Here is a 22,619-nt window from a genome sequence, read left to right as displayed (position 1 = left end):
ACATACAAAAGCTCTTGTGGATACTTAATTTAATAATAAAAAGGAGTTCTGAGACCAAAAATATTTTGAGAACTACATGTTACTCCAAGCTTCCTCACTGAGTAAAATGAGGAACTATAATATGCATACAGCAAAATAGCCCAAGACTTAGGTTTCAGAAGAAAAGAAAATGTATATGTTCAACAGTCCAATGCTAGAAATGACCTTTAGATAGAATCTTTCTGCCAAGCTGTTTTTTTATTTAACTTATCCTAGAAAGAAATTGGTAATTATTGTTCTTTGCTTGGAGGTCATGAGTTACGAATTGTCACTGTAACCAGATATTTAAATCTAACACTTTTAACTTAGTTCCAGCAAAAGTTTAAAAGGCCAAGGAAACAATCAATGATAAAAATTCAAATTCCAAAGTGAAGGGCTAGAATCACCAAAAGGATTTCAAATACAATTTCTAAAAGTTGGTCTGACAACATCTCTCCTACCTGAGTGATACGGAAGGGTAAGACGTGAGAGAAACCAGGTATAAGAAATTAAATAATTTCTTTGAATATGGCTGTTAAGTGTTATGAATCTTAGTGGAAGAGAGACAAAGAAAGCTTCATTTTCCCAAGATACCTTGAGAATGGGGCTTTAAAGAAATTATCTGAAGTCCTCTTCTGTGGCCCATAGAGTCTTCAGGGCCCTACAGGCAATACCTGACCCACACCAGGAAAAGTCAAGGGTGGAATACAGTAATTGACTCAAGGATTGGAGGCTTTCTTGAGAGCAGTGTGTAGTACAGAGGTTGCTAGAGCCAAGAATAATGAGTGATTCCTCTGGGGCCAAATTGAAGAACAAGCCAGGAATTCTTTTTAATTTTTTATTATTGTATATTTTATATAATACATATTTTGTAATTAATAATATATTAATTGTTACATAACTATGGTGTGTTATTTCATGCCTACATAAAAGTTAATAGAATTGTACAAAAAACAATCCCATATACTCTTTAGCAAGATCCATCAATGTTTTCATAATGTCCCATTTGTTTTATTCCTATCTTCATCAATCTCTCCCTGTACCCGACACATACACATGCACACACATTTTTTTCTGAACTATTTGCCTCTACATTGGAGACCTCATGCTTCCTAAATCTTCAATGTATTTTTTTCTAAGAATAAGAACACGGATGTGTGTGCTGAGGACCAAATCCAGGGTCCTACACATGCTAGGCAAGTGCTCTCTCAATGAATATACTTTCTTATATAATGATTGTCAATATGAGGAAATTTCATATTGATGTAATAGAATTACCCAAACTATGGCTCAAAATGCTTCAAATTCTTCCCAAAAGAACTGCCTGGAAACCATCATGACTCTACAGATGGAGAGAACTGCTGTTTTCTCAAAGGAGGAGCTATGAAGGGCAAACAAATGACAATGTATAGGATTCTAACCCATCTCGAGTGTGCAGGGAGGATTCTAGGGCATTGGGCTAAGAATGGAAAGGACACATTCACTGGAGACACTATAAGGACCCATTTGCTGAAAAATACAGTGGAGAAAGGAACTGGCAAGGAAGCAGCAAGGTAAATTCAAGGTTGGTTGGAGAGCGTCTAGCCTGAACTCCTGCTGCGCACAATACAGAATTGATTGTAGAGCTCCACTGAGCTGCTCAGTGCAATGAGAATATTTATGCTCAGCATCCAAGATCAGTTGCCATATTATAATCCATAGCCAAAATTTTCTTGATAGTATATTAATGTAATGTGTAATATGTCTTTATTATTCTAGAGCTATAGAGGCATTTATTCACTTGAGAATTTAATTCTTGAGAATTTAATTGAAGCTATATTAATTGAATGTCAACATCATAAAGTCCTGAACTAGGAATTGATTCCTGAACATCTCTTTAACATTCATTCACTCAAGAACTATTTACTGATAATGTGTCAGACTTTCACAGTGCTAAGAAAAACATTTTTAATTAAAATGGACAAGATCCCTGCTTTCCCTGGAAGTTACTCTTAAGGGTACATCCTGCTGTCCTTGATGAGCTTGGCAACATCAGCTCTGTGTGATGTATTTTGGTGGGGGAGGGAGTGCCAGGGATTGAACTCAGGGACACTTAACCACTGAGCCACATTCCTAGCCCTACTTTGTATTGTTTTTTTAGAGATGGAATCTCATTGAGTTGTTTAATGCCTTGCTTTTGCTGAGGCTGGCTTTGAACTCAAGATCCTCCTATCTGAGCCTCCCATGCCTCTGGGATTATAGGCATGTGCCACTGTGCCTGGCTATGTGTAATGTTTTTATGTGTATGAGGTGCTATGCTTTTTTGCTGTAGTGATTAAGAAAGAATTTGAATCAGAGAATTGAAGCTACTAGAAAATTTAGTCCAGCCTCTTTCTCTGAAATGATCTACTGCCCTCCTGAAATTTTGTTTGTTGTTTATATGTTTTGGTTTTGGACATTTGGGTTAATAGGCACCTAGCTCTTCATTAATTGTGACAATCTGATAGTTAATTGGAAAACAGAACACCTTTGTTTAAACTATGCTTAGTAAATGGATCTTTAGATGGATAGAATTCATCCATTCAGGAGCCACAAAGTGTACCTAAGCTAACTATTGTGAATCCAACATGTGAGTATTGACAGGAGTCACATGGTTTTTGTTTACTCAGTTTTAGTTTTTAGGATATCCAAAGACCCATGCATTGTTTGCTCATTTAAGAAGTTATGGTTTGGGGTTGGGACTGTAGCTCAGTGGTAGAGCACTTGCCTAGCACATCTGAAGCACTGGGTTCAATCCTCAGTACCACATAAAAATAAATAAATAAAATAAAGATATTATCTCCATCTACAACAAAAAATATATTTTAAAAAAGAAGTTATGATTTGTATAAAAGTATTGTAACATGATATGTATATTAAAAATTCAGTCCTGAATTTAGAGTAATTTCCCCCCAGATGCCAAAAAAAAATATATATATATATATATTATCTCAGCCATCATTACTTTTACTTTAATGGGAATCATGAGCCTCATCAACACAATTCCTTTTCCTCTCAGTCAACTTTAAAGGTATTAAATTCAAAGTCAAAACTATAATGATATTTGCTTCTTTAAATTCTTTGGAAGCTTTGGGGATCCTGGAAATGACGTTTAAATTATATTGAACTTTCATGTTTCTAATAGTCATTTTTAAATCATGAGAAATTAAGTTTAATAGCATGATTTTGGGTTAACATTCCAGACTCAAACATCTAAAGAGAAGAACCAGAAGTATAGCCTATATCATATTTCTGGCTATAATACATTGAAAATAAAAATATGATTAATTTCAGAGGTATACATATACATAGAACACATATACAGCCTACGTATGTTGTATGTGTACATACATATATATGTATTCTATAATACCTCCCACTGGGCCTGTATAAATGATCTTTAGAGAAGGTTATTAATATTAATACATATGTTTGGGGGAAGTTGATTTTGGTTTTCTAAAGAGAAGTTGCTTATGTCAATATGTGAGTGCATCATTCCTTCAAAACTGATCTTTCTCTCAGTGCTAGATATAATGCTGAAAATCACTCTTAGAAAAGGACTCTTGAAATGCCTTTGACATAATGCTATAAAAAGAATAAAATTTTAAAGCTTGGCTTGTTGATTTTATTCATCCTTTACTTGATTTCTCATTATTTAGGCATTTATAATCACTTCATTTTATAATTTCAGCAGATTAACTATTGCAGTTTATGATTTTGTTTGAATAATCTCAAGAAAGAAGAAAATTAATAACCTATTGAGAATAGGAACTATGTCTGTTCCATAAATATATTCCACATATGCAGATATATTAATGCTTCCAGATCAAGCAAACTTTTGTGTTCTGGTTATTAGAAACACAGAATTTAAGACCCAGAGTGGCTGCATACTCTGGATGTGTAACGCTTTTGTTTAATGATCATTGGAAAAAGTAGTCCATTCTTATCTATTTAACATGTACTTATGTGGTTAAAAAAAAGTTTCCATTCTTGGATAAAGAAACTGTGGTATATATACACAATGGAATATTATTCAGCATTAAAAGAGAATAAAATCATAGCATTTGCTGGTAAATGGATGGAACTGGAGAATATAATGCTAAGTGAAGTTAGCCAATCACCCCAAAAAATGCCAAATGTTTTCTCTGATATGTGGAAGATGATTCATAATGGAGTTGGGGATGGGGGGCATGAGAGGATTAGATGAACTCTAGCAAAGGGGAGGGAGGGGGCAGGGGGTAGGAAAGACAGTGCATGTACCCTAAGTACATGTATGCAGACATGAATGGTGTGACTGTACTTTGTGTACAACTAGAGAAATGAAAAATTGTGCTCTGTATGTGTAATATGAATTGTAATGCATTCTGTTGTCATACATAACAAATTAAAATTTAAAAAATAAATTTTAAAAAATCACCATTCTACAGTTAGAATAAGCAAAAAGTCATATTAAATAAAACCATTTGCTTTTATTGTATAGAAATCACTTAGTTTCTTTGTTGATCCTTTTTTACCTTTAGGATATATTTAAAATAATTCAAAAATCTATGCAATATTGTATATGATTTGAGAATTTTATTGATATTTTTGTTTTGAAATTGATAGACAACATTATATGCATTTTGTGGTGGGAGTATTAACATTCACCCTCTTTCCATTTTCAAGAATACAATATAGCATCAATAACTGCAGTCACCTTGCTGTACAGTATTTCTCATATCTAACTGTTCTTTTTATACCCTCATACAGACCCATTGAATTTATTCACACAATAATCTAATCTTGATATTTGGAATATGCTTTCTATATTCTTTAAATGTTTAATTGATAAATAGAGATTGTATATATTCAAGATATAAAACATAATGATTTGATGCATATATGTAATGATTACCACAATCAAATTAATTCACCCATCCTTTACCACCCATGCTGCTCCATAGTTACTCAGAACTTGTTCATCTTATAACTGAATACCTGTACCCTTTAATCAACATTTCCCCTTTCCCTTACCTCCAAGCTCCGATAACTATTGTTCAATTCTCTGCTTCTATTAGTAAAATTATTTTTCTGTTTCATATATAAGTGAGATCATATAATATTTGTCTTTCTATGTCTGCCTTATTTTACACAGAATAATGTTTACCAGCTGAAAATGGAAGAGTTCTCACCTTTTCATGGTTGAGTAATACTCAGGGAACCTGGTACCATATCTGGCATATAGTAGACACTCAGTCAACCTTTCTGGAATAAAAACATTTGAGGCTCTGTCAATGACTACTCTGCCCTAAAATAAAAGGAATTATTCTCAGTATTCACCATTTAGGTGTAACTGATAAATGGTTAAGTAATGTGATCTTATGTTTGGTCTAAAAAAAGTGCCTGTTTTTCTAAAACAAGGTATTAGGAAATAAGAAAGCATAAAACATTCAATAACCAATGAAATAAATAATCATGATTATTGGGTCATTAGGCAAATATTTTATACCTTTTCTTAATTAAAAACTACACTTTACTGATGACCTCATCTCAAGAGCAATAGAGTGGTCGAAATGGGAATAAAAAATAAAAAAAGGTTAGGTAGGGATTCCTGGTATTCAAGATAGAATAATAACAGTAATATATTTTCTAAGAGGATTATTTCAAAGGAGTTCTGATATTTTAAGTGAACAGCAGGCACACAAATATTTCATTCTTATATTCAGTGGTTTGAACATTACTCTCTTATGCAGGAAGCAGTACAAGATGTATTTGCTCCTAAAGTCCTCTATGGTAGGAGGATACTTTTTCATTCCTAGGTAATTTCTACTAATGCAGATATCAATTATGCTTTCAAACTTTTCAATATTTTGCCCTTGTGTGCTATGGGCAGTGCAGATTGTTTTTCTTCCATAGCCCTGGTTAATGCATTTGCAGATTGCATTGTAAGAGTTTGAGAAAATTACTCCATACATCAGCATCGACAGTGCAAATTGTTTTCTTCTTTAATCTACACACTGTGCTAGTATGCCACATTTGTAAAATCAGTAAGAAAAAATTCAATGATTGACGTTGTTTTGGAAAGTCGTAATTCTGGAACAAATATATTTTTGAATACTCACCAAAACTGAGCAACAGAAAAGTAACTGAAATTGAATATGAGCCCAAATGTATACTCTGTCCTCTTTTCAACCACAGAGATTCACACATTTGCAATTTTTGACTTGGTAATTCATGTAGCATCACTTTTGAAATCAGTGAAATGAAACTATTTTTTCATGCATGGAAAGCTCTTCTCTAACTAATGAGCCTTGAATGAAATTTTATTTATATGGATGTGTTAAGTCTGAAAATAGCAGGTTATCAGGTAATTGTATGGTAATTAATTGGTTATAGCTATAATCAAGGTTCCTTTAAGAAAGCCTGCAGTAACATTTTGCAAGTAAAGATAATTTTATAACCAACTGTGTTATCAAGATAATGATTTCCTTCATTTATCAATTGTGAAAAGAACAGTGAGTCTTGTTCCTAGCCACACACATAGCATAAATCCTAATATATTGAAGTATTTAGATTTTATGTCAGACATGCTTCACTGTCAATGCTTGCTTTCCTTTTTCTCTCTTGGGTACAGATTGTCAGTACCACATGGAGTAAACTTTAGGAAATTTTGTGATGTTAAGCCAGACCTTGTCTCTCTCTTCAGTGTATCAAGAGTTTCAGTGTTTGTTCATACTTGTTTCTTTCATAAAAGTACACAGGAAGCAGTACAAGATGTATTTGCTCCTAAAATCCTCTATGGTAAGAGGATACTTTTAATTAATGAAATGAAACTATTTTTCATGCATGGCAAGCTATTCTCTAACTAATGAGCCTTGAAAGACATTTTATTTATTGGGATGTGCCAATTCTGAAAATAAGAGGTTATCAGGTAATTGTATGGTAATTAATTAATTATAGCTATAATCAAGGCTTTCCTTTAAGAAAGCCTGCAGTAACATTTTGCAAGCAAACATAATTTTATAGCCAACTGTGTTATCAAGATAATGATTTTCTTCCTTTCTCAATTGTGAAAAGAACAGTAATCCTGAGTATTTACTGAGATAAAATAGAGTTTTCCTAAAAGTTTTCCATAAAAGTACACTTTTATAAAAGGAACAAATGTACTATACATTTTATAATTCACTTTTTTAAGTTCAGTTTTATAGTATTTAACTCAAATCTTGTACCACAAATTTAAGTAAAATTTTGCCTATTCAAAAAAATTCTACTAAATTCTTTTGCTATAGTAATCTTCTCTTGAAAAACCTGTATTTGCTCCTGCTTGAGCTTTGAGACCTCCTTCTTTTTCTACACTGTGTGCCAGCCTCCTTTTCCAACCTTGTTTCTCTTCTGTCTCTCCTCTTCCCATACTGACCTCATTCTGCTCCTATACCAGTGAAGTTTCTAGAATCCACGCTCTTTTATTGTCCATAATTTTGGTCTAACTGAAACACTTACCTGTCAAATTTCAGGGTAGAAGAAATGATCATCCTCTAAGAACTGTACGACATTAGGGCTTTTGCTCTTGTGCTGAGTTTTAGTTGGTATGAGCAGAGAACTTATCATAGTCCGCCGTGAGAAGGGTTGTCAATGGATTTAACTTCATTTACATTTTATCCTCTGGATTAAAATTTCTTGAGAGCAGAAAAATTCCTTGAGACTTCTCATTTTTGTATTTCAAACAGTGCTTGGTAAAGTACCTTGTCCAAGGTGTTCCATCAGCAAAGTATTTTAAATGAATATATATTTTGAATAGATTGAATCAATTATTTTGGTGAGGCTATCACAGAATAAAAGAAACAAGGTAGTTATTTATGAGATCTTTGTGATCCTTCCCTTAGTCTTAATTTTTTTTTAATTTTTAATTTTGTACATGTATAAATATGTCACAGTAAATCCCACTATTATGTATAGTTATTATGAACCAACAGAATACTTTTTAAAGTAGTTTTGTGTTTAAATTAAATGGTAAGGTAGAGTAAGGTAGAGTCAGCTCTAATTTTCCTAGAAGTTAACCTACGTTTTCTTTAAATAATGACTAAATTTAGATAAAACAGGTAGAGTTTTCCTTAGTTATATATTGTATTACAGTAGAGTTCAATATACTTCAATTCTTATTTCCGAAAAACACCATCTAAATTCTGATATTAGTTCTCATTCATATAAATTTCAGAAAGAATAAAGAATATATGTGTTAAGCACTCACCAAACTTTTAAAGATTGATTCATATAAATAAAATCTATTAAAATCAGCTTCTTTAATAAACCTGAATAAAAAATGAAAAGTTAACAAAACAATATTGCTTATAATGTTAACTATTAATGCCAGTTATCACCTGTATTAAAAGTCTGTTTAAAACATCATAGGAACATTTTCCTGATTTAAGTAAAAGTAGCATATAAATTTTATTCCTCCTGTAAATGCTTCTGGTTTTCAATTTTAAATAAAAATTTGAAATTTTTAATATTGTTTACTTTGAATTTTTCTATTGTAAAATTTGAGGCTGCAGTAGATTGTGCCTACTATGTTCATCAGGTCTTCCATGTTAACATAATTTTTTGGCATTTGTTTCTTTTTTAATAAATTAGTATGAACAACATAACACAGGTACCATTTCTTGGGATTGTGAGTAATCTGTGATACTTTGCCAGAAGAAAAAATGATTTTTGTGGTTTGTATCCCAAACTACCAATATTTGAGCTTTGACTCCCCATTAAGGTGATTTTTTCTTGTTGTTATCATATTATGTAACTTTGATATTAAACATGTCACAGAATTAATCCTGAATCTTTTTCATAAAACTTAAAAGAGAAGTGAATAATAAATGATCAAGATCTAAGATTTGAAGAATAGCAGTTAGACTAGGAAAGAGAAAAAGTGGGAGAGTTTAAGAAAAGATAATATGGCGCATATGAGATTCCTACTTAGGGAAAACATCAACTATAAACATACATATGGAAAACTATCTCTCACACCTCTTTTCTTTTCAATTGATGGTCACAAAGCATATTTAATTTTGTAAGCTCTGTGTAAGCCTTTATGAAAATATGCAGATTATAAATGTAAATAAATAAATGTCATGGAAGGTAAATAAAAATGATTTCCATGTCCTGCATACTAGCTAAATGTCCTGTAGAAAATCAAATCAAAATCATGTGCACATAAAAATCAGGAGTATCACTAGTGCTCAGTCTAGTTGTATCTCCATGATTCAATAGTATTGCTTAAGGAGAAAAGTTCTTAGTTATAAGATGCTGTGTGGAGAAAGGGGACTGACTGAATCCTTCAACACTTCAATTCAACACACATTTATTTAGAGCTTCATATGTACTCAGCAATGTGCTAGGTACTGTGAACTGAAGATTAGGTTCTCTTGGGGAGCTTCCTTTGCCATGGATAAACATCAACAACAAATAAATATCAATATAATGCACTAAGTGATATGATAGAGATTTTAATTTTATGCACAGGGGACTTTGTCTTCTAATTCTTTTTATACCATATAACTCCTAAAATAATACCATTAAAAAAGTGCTGAAATTTGCCTGTTTAGATATAGAACTGTGGCTTCACATGAGGCTGCCTCCAGTCTTAACAATAAGACAATTATTTGTATTCAACTTGGAAGAAAGTTGGAGCATCCCATCAACCTCTGCCAACCAAGTGTACTATTCTTAACACAGTTAGCATTTCAGTGATTTCATTTTGTTGGCATTTTAATTCATGTGAAAATTGTTAGTAAAATTAAAAATCCACATGTGGTCGATGGTATTATATAGACTTCATTTAAGTTTCTTAAAGTGAATCATTATATGATTATTTTCTGATTATCCCTTATTTCAAGGATATGGAATTGATTATAATAAAACCACTTTCTAATTTAAAAACTGACACAACCTTAAAGTATGTCTAAAAACAAAAGTTGCCTAGGGTATTCTATGGCAAATACCACACTGGAAAACGCAGCACAGATTCCTTGCTATAGTATGTAATTCTAAAAGAAATTTTAATTTCATATTGAAGGTTGGTCTACCATTGAATTTTATATCAAAGGAATAAAAACTCAAGCCCTTACAGTCCCGCCCAGAGTCTTATCTCTCCGAAAATTTGCCTACTCTGAGGAATTAGTCTAATATTTCTCTGAACATCTTTTGTCAGTGAAAATTTAGTTGCCATTCACATTAGATATCAAGAGAATTAAAGAGTGGAAGCTGAGAAAACAGCTCATCCATGTTATTGCCTCACCTGATCTGCTGTTATTCTTTTCATTATACCATTTCATGGGTGAAATGAGAATCTCTTCTACACTAACTAAAATAGTGTCAGTTTTTAAAGTGAAATTGTATTGAACTCCCACAAATCTCAAATGCTAGAGCACCCAACTGCTCTTTCTAGTGAAAAATTTAGTATGACTTAACGATAGTTTCCTTGTGGGATTTATTAGATGTTCTCCATTTCTCCCAAACACATTTGGGGCTTTTTAAAGAGTATCTTTGAATTCTCCTCTGAATAAGTCATTCACTTAGAACTTCATATTGTTGTATTGATGGCTTCTTCAAGAAAAAGAAAAATTTTTATCAGAAATAAGTGGTTTGTCCTTATTTATGGCAAGCATAATTCTTAGCATGTCCTCCTACCTTGGAGGTACCTTGCTCTGCTTTCTTTCTATCAATTCATCTTCATCCATTGTTGGGTAATCTAGAGTCCAGTGTTCTGAAACTGTAATTTCATATTTACATCCATTCTTTGACATTCTTATCATTTTCAACTCTTCACATCAAAATCTAGAAACTACTTTTTAAAGCTTTGTTTGATTCAAAGTAAATGTTTAGAAGCTTTATTTCTAGGGCTTTTGGAATTAAAGAAATGCATTCATTATATAGGCAAGTACAAACTTTCCCTCCAAAGGTTTAATATGTGAGTCTACTGAAATAAACTGGCAAAAAGTTAACAGGAAAAAGAAACATAAAAATTAATTTGATCACAGCTTTATATGACAATTCAGATGGAAGACACAAAGACTTGGGAATGTAAAGTCGCCATTTTTATTCTTCAGTTAAATGAAGAAGCATGAATAACTATGTAAAAATATGATTGGTAAAAATATAATAACTATGTAAAAATATGATTGGCATATGATCTGATGGTAATTAATCCATCTGATGGTAATTAACCCAACAGGGCTGTCTGCTCAGATTTGGTGTGGCCTCTCTGCACAGGATTCCTTTCAGTTATAGGGCAGAACCCTTACTGGGATGGGTATCTCATGACCTACAATCAAACAAAGTAGATCAGAGAATGTCCTTGTGGCCAAACTTCATACAGAAAAGCAGGGGAAATTTAGGGAAATATTTTTAGATTTTATGGCTGGCTTTCAGAAAAAAGTTGATCTGGTTTTGATGAGCCACCTCAGGGAAGAGGAATTCTAGTTTCCATGATTTGTCTTAGGGGAGAATAAAGGATGAGAAACAGGAAGGTATGAGACAATTAGAGAACAACTTTGCTTCTGAAGACGTCACTTTAGGATATAATTTCTGATTTCCAACAATTTAAAGGATTGAGAGAGTGGCTCCCTGGGTTAACATGGACGTTTATGATTCCAAGTTATCACATAATGTCGTTCACCCACCTAGTACTTTGCAGCATCCCAAATTTTCACTCATATATTGTAGACTTTAATTAAAAGAAAATGTTATCTCTAGACCTCCATGACCATGGAGTTTTATTTCCTGCCCAGTATCTATGTGAACTGCATAAAAATAGACATCCTGGAGTTAAGAGTCCTATAATAAAATGTTTTATATATATATTATAATAAACACATACTAAAGGAAATCCTATAATATGAAATCATCATGTATAGAGGAGCCTGTTTTATTGATTTTGGAATTGTTTAATATAGAAATCATGATATTCAGGCAAAGCCCTTAAGGATCTGATCAATGTAAAGAAGTTTACATATTGCACATTCTTTGCAAATTCTTCTTTTTTAAGATTTTTGTTGCTCAAAGATTAGATATTTTCAACTACTTTTAGAAACCACAGTAAATGAGTTAATAAATGAGATAACTCAATAAATGAGTCAGTCTAGACACTTTCCTGCAATAAGTGTTGTTTGATCTCCATTTTGCAGAAGAAGCAATTAAGATAAAGAAAATGTATATGAAATGCTTCAATGTGATATAATAATTAGTAGAGGAAGATCTAGAAAATAGTTTTCCTACCTTCTCAAGGTCTATTCCAGCTCAACTGAGACGAAGTTGTGAGGGGAAAACAGGATTCAGATACAGACAGAATTGAATTTACAACCTGGATCTACCACATAACAATTAAAAGGAAGTTATGAACTATGTTTGCTAATAAGTAAACAGAGATATTTAACTCCTACATCACCATTGTCCTGTGAATATGAATGTGATAAAAATGAGCAATCTGCTGAATGTGGCTTATTAAATGCAGTTATAATTTTTAAAACCTATGCTTCTTCTGCAATATATATATGCTTCTTTGGCAGAAAAAATATATATATGTACACACACACACACACACACACACATACACACATGACCTCCAGCAATGCACCATTGAAGAAGGTTTTATCTGAATATAAGGGTTCTGATACCTGTGAAATAATCTGTATTGTCTTTTATAGTCATATACCCTTTTGAGTTACCTGAAAGCCAGTGTCTTAGAGAAAAACAGATATAATGAAGATGGAGTCTTAAGGACAAGTTTCACATAAGATACTGGTTATTTCTTTACCGTTGTTCCCCAATATACATACAACAAAGAAGACCAAAGACCATTTCCTCAAGGCTACTGTTCTGTTTGCTGGCCTTTACTTCCAATTTAGCACCTTCCTACAACTGCTATCAGAGTGTACAGTATTGAGCTAAACTCAATATACAGCAAATCACAAAACATGAACCCATCAGCACAGTACTATAAAGATCTCATGCCATGACTGAAAACCCTACCTACCCCTGCACTGTCATGTTGCTGGGTTTAAATTTGGAACAAACCAAGTTTAGATAAATCATTTTCTCTCCTTCAGCCTCCATGTATATAGAGAATTGCTGCCCCACCCTCCACACCTATCCTCCAATAAGTTGGGAGAGCTGAACCAACTTATTTTCATTTTTTGTCCTGTCACCAATATCTTCCGCCTGTCCTGCCAGGAAGTGTGCCTAGTTGAAATAACTACCTTGGGGCAGTTTGTGAAGATATTTTGTTTGGTTCCTTCTTTTATAAAGCCAGCAACAAAGTACATATTTCATCTCAATATTCTCCACAGTCTCTTATTGTTGGAGAACTAGAATCCATAGAAAATCAAAACTCTCTGAAAAATGAACCAATTCTTTTGAGTTCCCTGTCCCTTGTGCCTTCCTCTTCTTTTGTAGGCCTTCTGTTCACCCATCACCCACTGCCCAAAGAGACACTGATTCTGCTATCACTGTCCCTCCAGCTTCCTTATGGGGATATTGCTACAGTGATGTTGGTTTGAACATAGAATCATGACATACTCTTCTTACAAAGCTGAGAAAATATTCCCTGCTCATGTCCACAGTGGATCAGACTCAAGTGGCAGGCAGATTTCAAGTCATACCTTCTGATGCTTCTAAGGCCGTTTAGAACTTTTACATTAAAAACCAAAACATCTAGAAGAATATGACACTGAGAAGAAAGGAAAGGCTGAGCCAGGCGCCATGGCACATGCCTGTAATCCCAGCGGCTCAGGAGGCTGAGGCAGGAGGATCGGAAGTTCAAAGGCAGGCTCAGCAAAAGCGAGGTGCTAAGCAACTCAGGGTGACCCTGTCTCTAAATAAAATACAAAATAGGGCTGGGAATGTTACTCAGGGGTTGTGTGCCCCTGAATTTAATTCCCAATACCCCCCCCCCAAAAAAAAAACAAAGAAGGAGAATCAGGGACATCACAGACTTGATGACTGACCAGTCATTTTAAGCAACTGTCCATCTGCATTGCTGTCCATTTTCTGAGACCAGAGGATGTCCTGCCCCTCTCTGTCTATTGCTGAGTGCTTATTGAGCATCTACTCTTTTTAAGTATCACCTTATTTGGAGGAAACACAAATGGATGGCATAGGACCACCTCTCCTTGGAAAGACAAAACCAGCAGAGAGGAAGCAGGAAAACAGAACCATCACCAGTAAGTAGTTGCTGAATCATGTGCCACAGAATGTCAGTGCCTGACAAGTTTCAGGAAAGAGTGTGTATGAGGAAGCCAGTGTTGACAAGGATGCAGTCAGGGATTGTACCAGATGATGCTGCATCTGACATTTCTTCGTGGAATTACATATAGATCCTGAGTTTCTTCAGTGTTCTGTCCTTGAACGTGGTCATTCCCAGTTCTGTCACCTTGTAGTAAAAGAACATTGACATAAACTCCTGTCATTTCATGGCGTCTTTTGAATGCTCTTCATTTCTGTTTACTTGGAGACTGTAAATGTGAAGCTGGGAATGTGTCCAGTCACTCTGATTATCATAAAAAGAGCCAGATAAAAATGGTCTACATCTGCATATCTGTACCACTCATACATACAAAAGCCACAAATCACCTTTTACATTCTCTCTTCTATTTTAAAGTCTCTTTCCATAGAATTATTTTCCATTACTTGAAACAGAGCATTGTTCCTTTGTTCATCTTTCCTATTTTTCCCCATTTCTTTTTTATAGAATTCATATCAGGATATTCTCTTCTACAGAAATGTTCACAATTGCCCCTTTTAATAAACAGAACTGTACACAAAAATGTTTAGAGCTGGAGGCACCCAAGACAATCAGCTTTTTCCACTCTCATTTCACAGCAGATAAAATAGAGGTCAGGAAAGATGAAGTGATTTGCCTAGGGTCAAACACTGGAGAGAGGCAGAGTCAGAACTACATTATAGGATTCTGAATTTTACTTTGTCAACATACAATATTATTCATCCCACGAACATTTGCTTCTATGACATGCATCATTCTATGTTCTGGGGACCAACGGGGGACCCCAGGGGCACAGTTCTGCCCCAGACATTCACATTTTGCTGTTATTCTCTCCTAAGTGTGTGGTGCCCAGCGACTTTGCTGTATCTTTCTTTAAAATATAGTTTCATTTCTTTATGTGTTAGTGCCCTTATCTTCATTCAGTCCCAATTAACTTCCCCAAGCTCCTCATTTAATTAATTCCCATCCTCCTTTTCAAAGTACACACTGGCTCTCCTGACTTAATACCATGCCACCTCATTATCATCCCCCCCTTCTAAAATAATTATTTTGAGTATAATGAAAATGTTAAACATGGTTGAACCCAGTATGTGATTATTGTAACTCCAACTGCCAACAAATGTTTTATTATTTGTTGACTTGTATAATAAAATGTCACAACAGAAAAATAAGTAGCTCATTTATCTTAACCCTCCCTCCCTTTTTTTTTTTTTTTTTTAATCCTTGTTGGTAAGCATTTGCTTATATCAGAACAGGACAGGCTGGTAGACATAAGCTTCCTAAATGGCTGTCAATGGTTTAGACACAAAGAGAAAAAAAGAAATTCCTTTATCCTGAACATAATCTAGCCATCTACCTTTATCTCAAAGAAAGGCTGTATTTTGTATCCTTGCCTTCTACATCTACCGGCAACACCATAGGTACCTGTAGTGATTGCATTTATTTATAGAATATTACTTAAAAGAATATTTTCCTTCCACTGCCTAATACTTTCCAATAGTTATCCAGATAAGCATCATTATTTTTATAATTATAGACAGAATAAAAAAATCTTGTGCTTAATGAACAAGATTAAAATGGCCACAGTCCAGCGTAATGTAGTATAGATGTTGGAAATGATGTGTTTTTTTAGTTGTAGATAAACATCTGTATTTATTCATTTTTATGTAGTGTTGAGGATTGAACCCAGGGCCTCATGCGTGTGAGGCAAGTGCTCTACCACTGAGCCACAACCCCAGCCCCTGATGTTTTGTTTTAATATAAAATTTTAAACATAGTTTTACAGACTCTCTTTTTGGGAATTTTTGTTTCTCTATAAATTTCAAACTCTAACAAAATTTGTACTAGCAAATACAGTGCAAATTTCAACATTTTCTTTACCTGGATTCACCAACTGTTTACATTTTTGTCTGATTTTCTTTTTCTCTCTCTTTTGTCTCTTTTCATAAATCCATAATATATATCTATACATACACACACACACACACACACACACACATATATATATACATATATAAAATATATATAATAATTCATACACAGGTCATTGCTTTAACAGTGGCTAAAAAAAGATTAGTCTGTAATCCTAATCTTAACTCTGTTTATGGAATTAAAAAAAAACACTGCATGTTTTAGGTGTTATAAATAATATAAAAATTGGGTGTTTTTTTGATACACACACATATACATATATATATACATATATACACACACATACATACTGCACATATTAAAACTTGATATAATACACATTGATAATACATTATTCTGCACTATTTTCAAATAAATTGTAGGTATGGTATACCCTATCCCAAACACTTTAATTTATAAAATCTATCAATGTATTTCCCAAGGACAGGACATACTCTTACCCTATATAGAATACTTTCAGACACAGGCAATTTACTCCTAATATAATACCATTCTCTAATTTACAGCCCATATTCAACTTTCCTCCAATGTCCCAATGATGTTCTTAAAAGCTAATTGTGTCCCAATCCCCCCTAATCCTGAGTCAGCGATTGCCTTTAGTTGTTGGGCTATGCTTTATTTTTGTGTTTGGAAGCTTACCCTCATTCAGTAATGACCTGGATAATGTCCCTTTTTAAAGTTATCTCTACTTGCTGACTGTTGTTCCAAGAATAAGAATTTAAGCCAAAAGACGTCTAATAAAATCCCCAAGGATTAGTGATAACTGTGCTGAGATAATGCAAGTCAGCTTCCTAACTATGTCCCAACCACAAGTTTCATCATTTCAGAAGGAGGATGTCCAAGAGAAGAAACTCTGACTTTAACAATATATTACTGTTTGACAATTTAAAACTTTGGTACTGGGATCCTGTTAGCATCCCAGTCCACTTAGACTAAGAGATGGTTATAAGTGACCATTGTACAAAGTTTTACAGAGCACTCTTTAAAACCAACTCTAAGTAAATATTTACCTCAGTGCTATGTTAAGGAAGGCTAAGTTAAAATCAATGTTTTCATCAAAATATAATGTTTCAGATATGTAAAAACAAAGCTTGTATGTAAATGTTAAAAACAAAGCTTGGATGTAAATATTAGTAATTTGTCTATAGAAGATAATCGTCTTTTTAATAGAACATTCAACATTAAAATAAATATAAATAGTTCCCTCCAAAAATGACAAGAAAACATGTATTATAGTATTTATAATGTCTAAAGCACGCAGTGTTTTTGCTTAACTCTGTGAAAAGCATTATGATTAGGGCTGTCAGGTACAAGTGGTTTGCTTTCTAGTCATTGTGACATTAATCTTCTGGTCACTGATAATTTTCTTTTTTTTTTAAAGTGTACTTCTAATAGTGGATAAAAACACTGAAAACTATCAGCTTCATTCATTATGAATGCATATAATATTTAGTGAAAAACAGACAAACCTACCTACACAGAGTCATGTTATCTCTTTAAGCGTTAACACAAAATCATAAAAGTTACCCAGTCTCAATACCAGGAAACTGTGAGTGAGACCTAGTCATACCAATTATGTCACTGAAAAGCCAGATAGATGCTGGAAGGTGCAAAATAATCCTGTTCCATTTTCACTTTCTCCTCAAAAGTAAAAAGAAGGCATTTATACATGAAAGAGACAGAAATTAGCTACCGGAAAGACTGTACACATTCATATCTGGAGCATAACTAAGAATAAAATAGTTGTTTGTCCCCTACAGTAGAACAGACTTGCCCATTCATCCTTGTGATAGATATGTATGCAAAACCAAAATGAAATCAAATCCCTGCAGATAGCATAAGTCACAAAAACTGTTTAATCCTTTCATAGCATCCCTTTGGGAAGTCGGCTCTGTGGTAAGTAGGAACGTGCAATATATATAATGTCAAGTATTCTCTTTTATTTTTTAATAGAAAGACTTTGTTTTCTCTGACAGATTTTTCAATATTTCTTTAAAGAGCTGTATGCCACTGTATTTATTTGAATGTGTATGCCCGTAGAATCTTGTAGTTTTAGCATACTGACACTTTTTTTATTAAAACAAAAACCATCTATGGAAATCTTATCTAAAATTGATCATGGCTCAAAATTGTATGTTAAGAGGCACTCAGGCAAATCTAAATGCATTTTAACATTGCTCTTCCTAATGGATTTTATTAGAAAACAGTTGAGTTTCAAGCAAGAATACAATGAAAGCGGACCTTGGAGGCTTAACCATTGAACAGATGCAGTAAATGCAGCTTTGGAAATATAGCTGTCACTTCAGATCTTTTCCACTCATTGCCTATGTAAGCCAGTAATGAGAGCTGCTGGCATTGTAATATTTGTGTAGTTCTGTTGACAACAGATGCTATGAGAACTCTTACAATCAGAGAAGCCAGCCCTCTCATGAACCTATTTTTACAATTTTCATTCTTTCACAGTTTTTATTCTACTTAAACCCTTTATGATGAGAACTTTTATCAAATGGTACTTATCTCTAGAATTGTTAAATTTCTGTTTATAAGTTGCTAATATGTCAAACCAACTCAGGAATTCTTGACATCTTTATTACACTTAAGTATTTCTGGATATTAATTCTTGGAAAGGATTTCACTTTCTTACTTCCTGAGCTGAATGTTGTACTTTCTGTGCAATGATTTGTATTTTTTTTCTCCTAACTGCTGATGGGTTCATAATATGTGTGTGTGTGTGTATGTGTGTGTGTGTTTGCCTATGTACCTATTGATATATTCTATGTATTAGATTAGTACTAGTTTATATCTACACATTGATTAGGCTCTGAAAATAAGCAAAAAAATATATGTAGATAGATATAGATATATTGATATTTTCCTAACTCCAGTGAAAAATATAAAATTTAAAAGTAACCTGAGAAGTATAAAGTTGATTTAAAGTAATCATGTTAATGCTCGATACAGCACCAGGCATTTAATTGACTAAGAGTTGTGTAATTCCTTTTATAATGAATACAATAATTTAATATTCTTTAATAACATCTACCCATTCCAGTTTTCAAACTAAAACAGTCTAGTATAGGAAACACAATTTAATGATCTACGTTTTATAAAATCAGTATGTAAAGTATCCACAGAATCTTAATCTATAGCTCTCCAAACCAACTTTAATATTCTGTTATACTGTGTGTACTAAATACATGAATGTGAGTTTATTTGGACTCTATGTTGCAGGATTTCTAGGAAGAAATCTTAAATAATAAAGTGAATGCTAAATTTATGAGAATCCGAAATGATTCTGGATTATGTATAGTCAAGTAATCACAGTGCATGCTGCTTTTCTTTTAGACAAAAAAAAAGAGAGAGAGAGAACTCTGAAAGAAAGAAAACAAAGAACCAAATACACCAAAATTATTAACAGAACTGTAAGTACTTTAATGACACAATAATTATGACAGAATAGTGGTAGTGATCAACAAAATCAAAATTAGATTTGGGTATATATTTTATGAAAATACTTGCCTTTCTGTTTTGAAAGATAAATTAGCATAGTAAGCAAGTGAAGCCTTGTGAAACTCAATTTCAATTTACTAGAGTGGAATGGAAATCATTTATCCTATAATCCTCTTAGGTAAGAGGGCAAGGTAATCTTTGTGATACATCTCTGGTCCTGAAAATGTTTATGTTGACTCTATCATTTCTTTTGACTAGCATCATATCATTTTAAATTCTAAAGAGGGAAAAAATGTAATAAGAAGAATTTAATCAAAGCACCTCACTTTCTTTCACTTCAGAGTATTGACGTATGTCCTTCATTTATAGTCATTAAATTAGAATTATTTAAAATGGCAACCATCTGCAGGCTTAAAACTGGTAGTGTACACTCATTAGTACATTCCTTTCTAACCTATGCCTTAACTATAAAATGTATTTCCTTACTTAACTATCAGTTAATAGTGATAATAGTTTTTCTATATATGTTTTTATTAAGCAAAACAAAGTATATCTTGATGTTATCCTTAGTGGGATTGGTATCATTTTAAAGTTTCCCTGGATGCAAACAACTATAAGTTTTAAAAATGTGAATATCAAAAACAATAAAGTGAAGAGGAATAGGCAAGATCCAGGTATATGACTAACACTGTATCACTTTTAATACTATCATTATTTTGAAAGGAGTTTGAAAATGCAGTTCCCTAAAATTTCAAACAGAAGTGTCAAGTGGTAGTGATTCAACAAAACCAAAATCAAAATCTCAGTATATATCAAAATTGAATGAAGTTCAAAGGAAAGGATGTAATTTTGATATAAAAAGAAATATAAAAATAATTTTTCTAGGCTATACAGAAATTACACTTAAAATTTTCTAACCTCAAAGCCCTTATTGTATATGTCATATGTTAATTTTGAGTGATTAGACATAATTGATCATGGTCATAATTACATAAATGAAATTTTTCTGAAATCCATTCCATTCGTTTTTGAAGTATGAGAGGAGAAAGAATAACAAAACCTTTCTTTTACTTACCTGTCCACAGATTACTCGTGGTCAGCTTCACTTTTCACAAAGCATGCTACCTCTTAATGTTTGTTGTGATTAGGAATGATTATACTTTTTAAATTTTTATATCAGAGTTCTTAAAATTCACATTTTCACTTTTGGTAAAACAGTTTCTTCATTTAAAATATATGTAAAGGCAGCTTGGGGTTGCAAAACAGGCTATAAACTTGTCTGTGTAGATCTGGTTATAAGAATAATTTAACAATCAGATGTTTGTATCATATATATAATTCAAACTCTGCCAATGTGAAGATGTTGCCAGATACATATAAATGAGAATTTATTTTGGCATCTTCTAACCAGAGAAAGTCAACTAAGTCATTGAACCAAAACATAAGCATTATTTTACACTTTAAAAACTAGGCTGTCTTTATATGTTTAGTTTAGGTATATGATTCAATTTTTAATCATCATTTCAATTCTGTGCATTACTTATTAGAAATTGGTTGACTTTTTAAATCATAGAACCAGAGATATTTAAGTTATTTACACAAGAGCTACATTTCTATTTTACCCCCTCATGATTTCTTAGGCTTCTTAGTACAATTTCACTGTGAAAACCCATCAATAATAACTGCTTCTCTGATCATATTTATGTATAAGTGATTTGCCTTGTTGTTCAAGTGTGACTTACCTAAGTTGTTTGAACTTCCATAATTTTGTTGAAGTAGGATCTAGTATGGTGTATTTTGGAAGAGTCCCACTCAAGTCTTAAGCTCTGTTCATTTGGAGCAATCCTGAAGAAAAAGTTACCTGTTTCCAAGGAAGATGTTCTGCGTCTTCCTAGTGTATATTATAGTTTGGGATAGTTTTGTTCTCCATTTAAGTATCTGCTGTTTAACAATTTTATGCCAATTCCCTCATAAATAATAGCAAGCAAAGAAAAAAATGACTTTAATTCAAACCAATAAAATTTAAAATGTAGTTTATCCCTTTAAATTTTCATAAAATATTTATGAAAAAAAGTTCTTTGAATTAGAATAAAATTGTTAAATATAAATGTTGATACATGTTTAACCTCTGAAGCATTCAGAAGTTAAGAATGGTCAGTACATGGAATAAAGCATGATATAAGATAAATATAATGGATAACACACTACTTTTGTTGTCTTTATGTATAGATTATGTGCTTATGTACTAGTCCATGAATAATGAATAAGTTCTTACAGTTTGTATTTGAATCAAACTTTATAAATGAAAGACTTTTAACATAGGAAAGGCATTAAAAAATACTCCTATAATTTTGCCTTAAAACCAGTTGGCAATTGATTAAAATATTACTAAAAACATTTTATTAGTGTACACTACATTTGTACTTCACAAAAGTTTTCATGTTTAAGATAAGAAATAACAGGAAAAGGGACCATTTAAAACTGTTTCATAATAATGATTTTCCTCTCAATTGCTAAACACTCTGGTACTTGCAGGAACTTCATGGGTCTGCTCTCTGTAGACTATGATTGCACTGAATAATGATAATAACAAAGAGGAAAGATTTTAAAAAATCATTCAGATGCTCAGGCATTCTTCTTGGGAATTATTCATATTATCCTAGATTTGCAAAATCTCTTTAAATACTACTGGGAGTTGATGTTCTCACTCAACGCATGACTATTATTAACAGTCTTGCTTTCCAGGGACACCAAATAAGTTTCAGTTTTAGTATAAAGGTTCTAATGCCTAGCAGTAAAACCTTTTGTGATTCATTGGAGAATAAATATTATTTGCAAATGCCCCTCACTAGTTTAATTTAGTCAAATCTTTCCCTATTAGAAGTAACAAGTCCCTGTAAATATATATATATATATATATATATATATATATATATATATATATATATATAAA

The 22,619-nt window shown here is 32.8% G+C and overlaps 1 protein-coding gene across 3 annotated transcripts in view; it reads left to right on the top strand.

Moving 5' to 3' along the window:
- The window catches only part of Syt1 (synaptotagmin 1), a 519,932-nt gene that overhangs the window by 145,436 nt on the left and 351,877 nt on the right, over nt 1–22,619 (top strand). The window contains exon 3 of one of the 3 annotated variants that reach the window (XM_048804683.1): nt 19,562–19,638. The exons of the other annotated variants lie outside the window; for them this stretch is intronic. The gene's annotated coding sequence lies outside the window, so the exon portion shown is untranslated. The remainder of the gene's footprint in view (nt 1–19,561; nt 19,639–22,619) is intronic. 3 annotated transcript variants of the gene reach the window in all.

Source organism: Marmota marmota, unplaced genomic scaffold (genome assembly GCF_001458135.2).
Source record: "Marmota marmota marmota unplaced genomic scaffold, marMar, whole genome shotgun sequence".
In the NCBI taxonomy this organism is placed as follows: domain Eukaryota; kingdom Metazoa; phylum Chordata; class Mammalia; order Rodentia; family Sciuridae; genus Marmota; species Marmota marmota.
Note: the sequence above shows the minus strand (reverse complement) of the source record. Positions and strands in the feature narration are given on the sequence as shown.